Below are 8047 nucleotides of genomic sequence, written 5' to 3' on the forward strand. Positions count from 1 at the left end.
GGAATCGCATACCAGTCGCATCAGAGACTTTCCACTCTGTATTTCAATCCAGAATTGACCGCTCAATGATATATACATTCGCTAGAAGGGAAAAGTGGTGCGGATTCCATGTTGAACTGAAGGTCACTTTTACCGTTAGGTGCGTTAAATTCAAGCATGATAAGCTAGCGATTACCTAGTTGGGTAGCTCAGCGTGTTTGGTCAGAGTGCTGGTGGCTTTCTGTAACAGTAACAATAATAAAAAAAAATGAGTTAGATATTCAACGATGAACTTGAAGGGTCGTCATGTGACGTCTTCGGACCCGGACCAAATGATGACAGCAATGACAAACAGAAGTGAACAGGATAAGTAAAACGGTGGTAAGGTGCATGCCTGATAATGTAAAGGTCACACTATCGAATCCTGGCTGCACTACTAATTTCTATTTCTATAAATCACATCTCAATGATGAGATTACGCCACAAATGAAATGTGTTTCAGATTCCACTTTAAACTGTAGGCCGCCTTTTCGCATATGGATAACACGCTAGGGAGCCACAAGTCGCCGAAACGGCGTTCAGTTGAAAGACCTTCACCAGGACATTGAACCACACTACATTATTATTGCCATAATCTGTGAAAACGATGCTGCCATCCAGTGGTAATAGCCGATTTATGAAACCTTCCAACTAAAGTACAAGGCCATTTGTCAACTAGAAGACGATTCTCGCTGGCAGAAAGGTGCTATCCGAAGCTGCGATAAGCTGCACAGCAGAATCACTCATATATCAATTTGTTGTCATTATTTCGTTTTGTGCTGTTACTGACCCAATGCTTCTTTGGCAAAATCATCGCGAAAACGAGGCTCAAGACATCCTTATAGGTTCTCCCTTTGCTTCTCCTAATGTTTATTGTTGTACATTTCGAGCAGTCGGAGCGGTGATTTGGAAACATAAAGCTTTCCGACAAATCGCGCAATAAATTCCGCCGTCAAGTGGCGGCGCGATTAAGATATGGAAAAAAGTTACTAAAATATGGCACCGGACTGGCTGTAAGAATAGGAGAGAACGTACATTTGCGATAAAATGAGACCACAAACAACAAATAATCCTATGTTTCTCAAATAGTTACACTGGTGAACGTACACATCGTTCGGAGACACGCATGGCATGTCTCTTGTGGCCTATTTAAAGAAAAGTTGGAGGGAAAATACATTTATTTTACCTTTAAAGAAATAGACTGGATCGGACTGGATCGAACTTCACGAAAGGAAAATAGTTACAAGTTCCTGGTCGCGACTAACCATGGCCTAAGAACAAAATTAATATGGTGGCCACAGAAGCTAGTAGATAACTGCATTCACGTACCTCACTTATTATACAGCGTCGTATCGAAGATCGGCGCACAATCTTACATGAGATTTTGAAAAGAAAATTTCCAAGAAATAACTTCACGGGATTCCAAGATTGTGGATTCGTTGGGCCGTCAATGAAAAACAGTGTCGATGCATTTTTATATGGTAAATATTCAGCATTTTGCACATAACACATTCTCATACGTATGTAGAATTGGACTCACAGAAAACGAAAGGCGACTCGTCGTAGAGAAAAAAACTGAAAAACTGAAGGTGAAGCTGTTCTTTGTTTTTCCGCTTTATCCCTTCTTACAGCTTACATACATCTTTGAAAATAAATCTGTTTGAAAATTATTATGAAACTTACAGAAAAAGAAAAAACAATAAAAATCAAAAAATGAATAATTAAATAATTCTTCTCTAATTGCATCGTAAATCACAGTAACTACATCAGATGATATAGATCACACCCAAAGTAAGTTTGATTAGGGATAGAATCTCAATCAGATAGATCTGTAAAACATTTTGGGCATTCAGTATAAATATATCAGTCAATATGAAGTATTTGCGAGAAACAAACTACGATAATTACCATCTTTTGCAGACCGTCGTCTGTCGTTCGATTCAAGAGCATAAAAATTTTTACGACCTGATAATGTCATCAGTCAACAACGAATTACAATTGATTTTTAGATTCGCCTTGAGGCACTGGCAAGACATTTCTATGTAATTTAATGCTCGCTATGGCTAGTATCTTTGATTAGTAATCAAAATTTCCTCGGTCCTGGGCTCGAACATCGCCACTGCTTAGACAGGACAGAGATTCAGGACACTCTTTTGTCCTTGGGGTGGGAAGCTGCCTCTAAAGGCGGAAGAATCAACTATGATCAATGATGGCACGAGGATGCAGAAGGCAATGGAGACCTCTGCATTAAAGGCACATAATGTGTATCCACAGGACATGTGGCCTGTAACTGAAAAAGTTTCATCGTGTTCTTTTCGTTGCCAAAAGATTTCGGAATAATCCCCATTCGGATCTCGGGGATGGGGCTGCCAAGGAAGAGGTCACCATGATAAAAAATTGGAAAACAACGTAAGGACAACGTTCTAAGAGTCGATGCGTGGAATGTGAGAATTTCGAAGCTAGCAACGGAAGCTATAAAATTTGAAAAGGGAAAAGCTAAGTCTCAATCTAGATGTAGAGGGGCTAGGGAAGTGAAATGCAAAGAGTACTAGGTTTCTGCTCAGCTGAGTATAGGGCAACAGCAACAGCAGCAGAAAATCGTATAACGGGAGTAGGATTCATTATAAACAGGAAGGGGGCAGGGAGAGTCTTACAGTGAACAGTTCAGTGACATGGTTATTGTCATCAGAATGGACAGCAAAACGAAATATCGACAGTGATAGTCTAGGTATACATACCGAGATCGCAAGTCGAAGATGAAGAGACAGAGTATATGATGATACTCAACGGGTAATTAAGTTCGTAGAGGGAGGGCTTTGGGGATTGGAGTCGGAGAAAAGTTACGAGGGAGTATGTGTTTGGTACTAAGAATGAGAGAGGAGAAATACTAATTGAGTTCTGTAATTTTCAGCTAGTAATAGCTAATACTCAAAAATCACAAGAGGAGAAGATATACTTGCAAAAGTGTGGGAGATTCGGGAAGATTTCAGTTAGGTAACATCATGTTAGGGAAGAGATCCCGTTATCATATACTGGATTGTAAGCCCTACCCAGGAGTGATGTAGACTCAGATCACAGTTCTGTAGCGCTGAAGAGAAGGCTGCTGTTTAAGAGTCTATTCATGAAGAGTCCATGCGCAAAGAAGTGAGATACAGAAGTAATAAGGAATGAAGAGTTACACTTGAAATTCTGTGATATTACAGATACTACGATAATGAATAGCTCAGTAGGAAGTTCAGTTGAAGAGAAATGGACATTTCTAAGAAGGACAATCAGAGAAGTCGGAAAGAAAAAACATAGTTACAAAGAAGGTAACTACGAAGAAACTATGAGTACCTGAAGAAATATTTCACTTGATCGATGAAAGAAGGCAGTACAAAAATGTGCAAGTCTCTTGGAAATCAAATAAATTTCAGTGTAGGTAAGGTAAGGCGAAATGGCTGCTGGAAATATGTGAAGAAATCTAAAAAGAAATGATTATCGGAAGGACTGACTCAGCATATAGAAAAGTCAAAACAGTCTTCGGGGAAATTAAAAGCAATGGTGGTAACGTTAAGAATGCAATGGATATTCGACAATTAAATTCAGAAGAGAGGTAACCATGGTAAAAGATTACATTAAGGGCTTCTATGACGGGGAAGACTTGCCTGATGACGTGATAGGAGAAGAATCATGAGTCCATATAGAAGAGATAAGGAATCCATTATTAGAATTAGAATTTAATAGAGATTTGGAAGACTTACGATCGAATAAGGCAGAAGGCATAGATAACATACCAGGAGAATTTCTGAAATCATTTGGGAAACAGGGAACCAAACGTCTATTCATGTTGGTGTTTACAATAAATGAGTACCGTATGCGACTTTCGCAAAAACATAATCCACACAATTTCGACGCTTGCAAGAGCTGACAAGTGTGAGAATTACCGCACAATCTGCTTATCAGCTCATGCATCCAAGTGTCTGAGAAGAACAGTATACAGAAGAAAGGAAAAGAAAACTGAGGAGACGTTAGACGACGATGAGTTTGGCTTTAGGAAGGGTAAAGGCAACAGAGAGGCAGTTCTGATGTTGCGGTTGATAATGGAAGTAAGACTAAACAAAAATCAAGGCACGTTCATGGGATTTGTCGATCTGGAAAATGCGCTGCACAGCGTCAAATGGTACAATATGTTTGAAATCATGAGAAAAGTGGGGGTAAGCTGCAGGGAAAGACAGGTAATACACCACGTGTACAAGAGGCAAGAAGGAACAATACGAGTGGAATACGAAGAAGACGTGCTCTCATTAAAAAGTGGTATAAGATTGGAGTGTTATCTTTCGCCCTCAGTGTACAGTCTATGCATCAAGGAAGCAATCAAGGAATTGAGAGAAAAGTTTAAGAGTTGAATTAAAATTCAAGGTGAAAGGATATCAATGATAAGATTCGCTGTTGACATTGCTGTCCTCAGTGAAAGGGAAGAAGACTTCACAGATTTTGCCGAATGTAATGAACAGTCTAATGAGTAAACAATATCGATTGAGAGTAAATCGAATAAGAACGAAAGGAATGAGAAGTAGCATAAATGTGAGCAGCGAGAAACTTAAAATCAGGGTTGGTGATCACAAAGTAGATGAAATTAAGGAATTCTGCTATCTAGGCAGCAAAATTATCCAGGATGGAAGAAGCATGGATGGCTTCAAAAGCAAACTAGCGCTGGCAAAAGGGGCATTCCTGGCCAAGAGAAGTCTACTAGTATCAAACATAGGCCTTAATTTGAGGAAGAAATTTCTGAGAATGTACGTTTGGAGCACAGTATTGTATGGTAGTGAAACATGGGCTGTGGGAAAACCGGGACACAAGAGAGTTAAAGAATTTGAGTTGTGGTGCTGCAGGAAAATGTTGAAAATTGGATGGACTGTAAGGTTAGGAATGAAGAGGTTCTCGGTAGAGCTGACAAGGAAAGATATATGTGGAAAACACTGACAAGAAGAAGAGACAGAATGGTAGGTTGTCTAATAAGACATCAAGAGGAAGATAAAGGATTGTAATATACCTGTTAAGACATCAAGGAATAACTTAAATGGCACTAGAGGGAACAGTAGAGGGTAAAAACTGTAGAGGAAGACAGAAATTGGAATACATCCAGCAGATAACTTAGGACGTAGGTTGCAAGTACTACTCTGAGATGAAGAGGTGGTCATAGGAGAGAAATTCGTGGCACGCCGCATCAAACCCTTAAGAGGACTGATGACGCCCCCTCCCCTCCCCCAAGTAAAGAAAAGAAAAAGAAAAAATCGCAGAATTTACATCTGCTGGATACTTTACCCTCGTAGCATCGCCTGGCATTGCTGCCATACTCTTAGGAGACGGCCGTACTTCCCCTGAAAGTTTATGGTAAGGGCACTTACAGTGCCTATAATGTTTCTAAGCAAAGTAATACTGATAGACTGATGTAGGTCTGCACTTTTATTGGTTTGGATCAGGCTTCGATGTCCCACAAAATATCCGTTTAAGCATTATACAGAACAACGCGAGATTTGTGCAAGAACAATAGCCTTAGTGCGGCTGCACCATTTTGTTCTCTATAGATCTCCGTCATATCTTACCAGTAATCTCACTAGGGAAGAGCGCAGATGAAATCACAACTGTGTGCCAGTGGCTGGTGTGCGGGAGGTCTGACAGGCTTGTGTGATGCTGTTACGGTGGTCAGAGACACCTCGCCTAAGGACTCAATGTGTTTCTGCTAGCGCCTATGAATATCTGCGATGCTCTGGTTTTCGCCAAAACAAACTGAACGGTAGCCCTCTGCGTGGGACTCACCTAGACCGCATAAAATATTTCTTTGTTTAACACAACCGGTTGTTTCGACATACTTTGCTGTCATCTTCAGCTCTTAAAAATCTTTTCGTTGTTAAAAGTGTTCCTTTTACGTTGAACCTCAAACCAAGTTGTCAAGTGGATAAACATCGGCACATTATTAAAGATTTGTCATAAACGTCTTGTGCAGAAGATCATACTCATATACAGGGTGGTCCATTGATCGTGACCGGGCCAAATATCTCACTAAATAAGCGTCAAACGAAAAAACTACAAAGAACGAAACTCGTCTAGCTTGAAGGGGGAAAACAGATAGCGCTATGGTTGGCCCGCTAGATAGCGCTGCCATAGGTCACACGGATATCAACTGCGTTTTTTGAAATAGGAACCCCTATTTTTTATTACATATTCGTGCAGTACGTAAAGAAATATGAATGTTTCAATTGGACCACTTTTGTCGCTTTGTGATAGATGGCCCTGTAATAGTTACAAACATATGGATCACAATTTTAGACGAACAGATGGTAACAGGTAGGTTTTTTAAATTAAAATACAGAACGTAGGTACGTTTGTACATTTTATTTCGGTTGTTCCAATCTGATACATGTATCTTTGTGAACTTATCATTTCTGAGGACGCGTGCTGTTACAGCGTGATTACCTGTAAATACCACATTAATGCAATAAATGCTCAAAATGATGTCCGTCAACCTCAATGCATTTGGCAACACGTTTAACGACATTTCTCTCGACAGCGAGTAGTTCGCCTTTCGTAATGTTCGCACGTGCATTGACAATGCGCTGACGCATATTGTCAGGCGTTTTCGGTGGATCACGATAGTAAATATCCTTCAACTTTCCCCACAGAAAGAAATCCGGGGACGTCAATCCAACTGTCATGAAATATGATATTCAGTACCGCTTCAACCGCACGCGAGCTATGCGCCGGACATCCAACATGTTGGAAGTACATCGCCATTCTGTCATGCAGTGAAACATCTTGTAGTAACATCGGCAGGACCTTGCGTAGGAAATCAGCATACATTGCACCATTTAGATTGCCATCGATAAAATGGGGGCCAATTATCCTTCCTCCCATTATAACGCACCATACATTAACCCACCAAGGTCGCTGATGTTCCACTTGTCGCAGCCATCGTGGATTTTCCGTTGCCCAATAGTGCATATTATGCCGGTAACGTTACCGCTGTTGAAGTATGACGCTTCGTCGCTAAATAAAACGCGTGCCAAAAATCTGTCAGCGTTCAGTAATTTCTCTTGTGCCCAGTGGCAGAACTGTACACGACGTTCAAAGTCGTCGCCATGCAATTCCTGGTGCATAGAAATATGGTACGGGTGCAATCGATGTTGATGTAGCATTCTCAACACGACGTTTTTGAGATTCCAGATCCTCGCGCAATTTGCCTGCTACTGATGTGCGGATTAGCCACGAAAGCAGCTAAAACACCTACTTGGGCATCATCATTTGTTGCAGGTCGCGGTTGACGTTTCACATGTGGCTGAACACTTTCTGCTTCCTTAAATAACGTAACTATCCGGCGAACGGCCCGAACACTTGGATGATGTCGTCCAGGATACCGAGCAGAGCAATATACATAGCACACGCCCGCTGGGCATTTTGATCACAATAGCCATACATCAACACGATATCGACCTTTCCAGCAGTTGGTAAACGGTCCATTTTAACACGGGTAATGTATCACGCAGCAAATACCGTCGGCACTGCCGGAATGTTACGTGATACCTCGTATTTATACGGTTGTGACTATTTTGTTTATGACAAAACTTTTGTAATGTGCTGATTTTTATCCATTTGGCAACTTGCCGTGAAGTTCACAGTAAAATGAACACATTTTACTACAAAAAAGATTTTTAAGACCTGAATATGAGAGCAAGGTCTGTCGAAACTGGTTGTCTTAAATAAAGAAATATTTTATGCGACCGAGGTTTTTTAATATTTCTTTGCAAGTAAAACAGATCCCGCCTTCTGCACTCTTAAAATGAGAAAATACACAGAATTTACCACAGGCAGGTCAGCGGTGTCCCATTCCGACCTGCAAAAATGTTTTCGAATCACTCAACTTTGTAAATTGGACCAGAAAGGCGGTTGGTGGTCTGATACTGAGAGACAGCCACAGTAGGCACAAGAAAAGTGAGATGGAAAGCCATTGGGAGGTTGCATTCTTGTTAGAAGTAAACAGGAGGTGGCA

The sequence above is a fragment of the Schistocerca serialis genome, chromosome 7, assembly GCF_023864345.2.
Source record: "Schistocerca serialis cubense isolate TAMUIC-IGC-003099 chromosome 7, iqSchSeri2.2, whole genome shotgun sequence".
NCBI lineage: Eukaryota > Metazoa > Arthropoda > Insecta > Orthoptera > Acrididae > Schistocerca > Schistocerca serialis.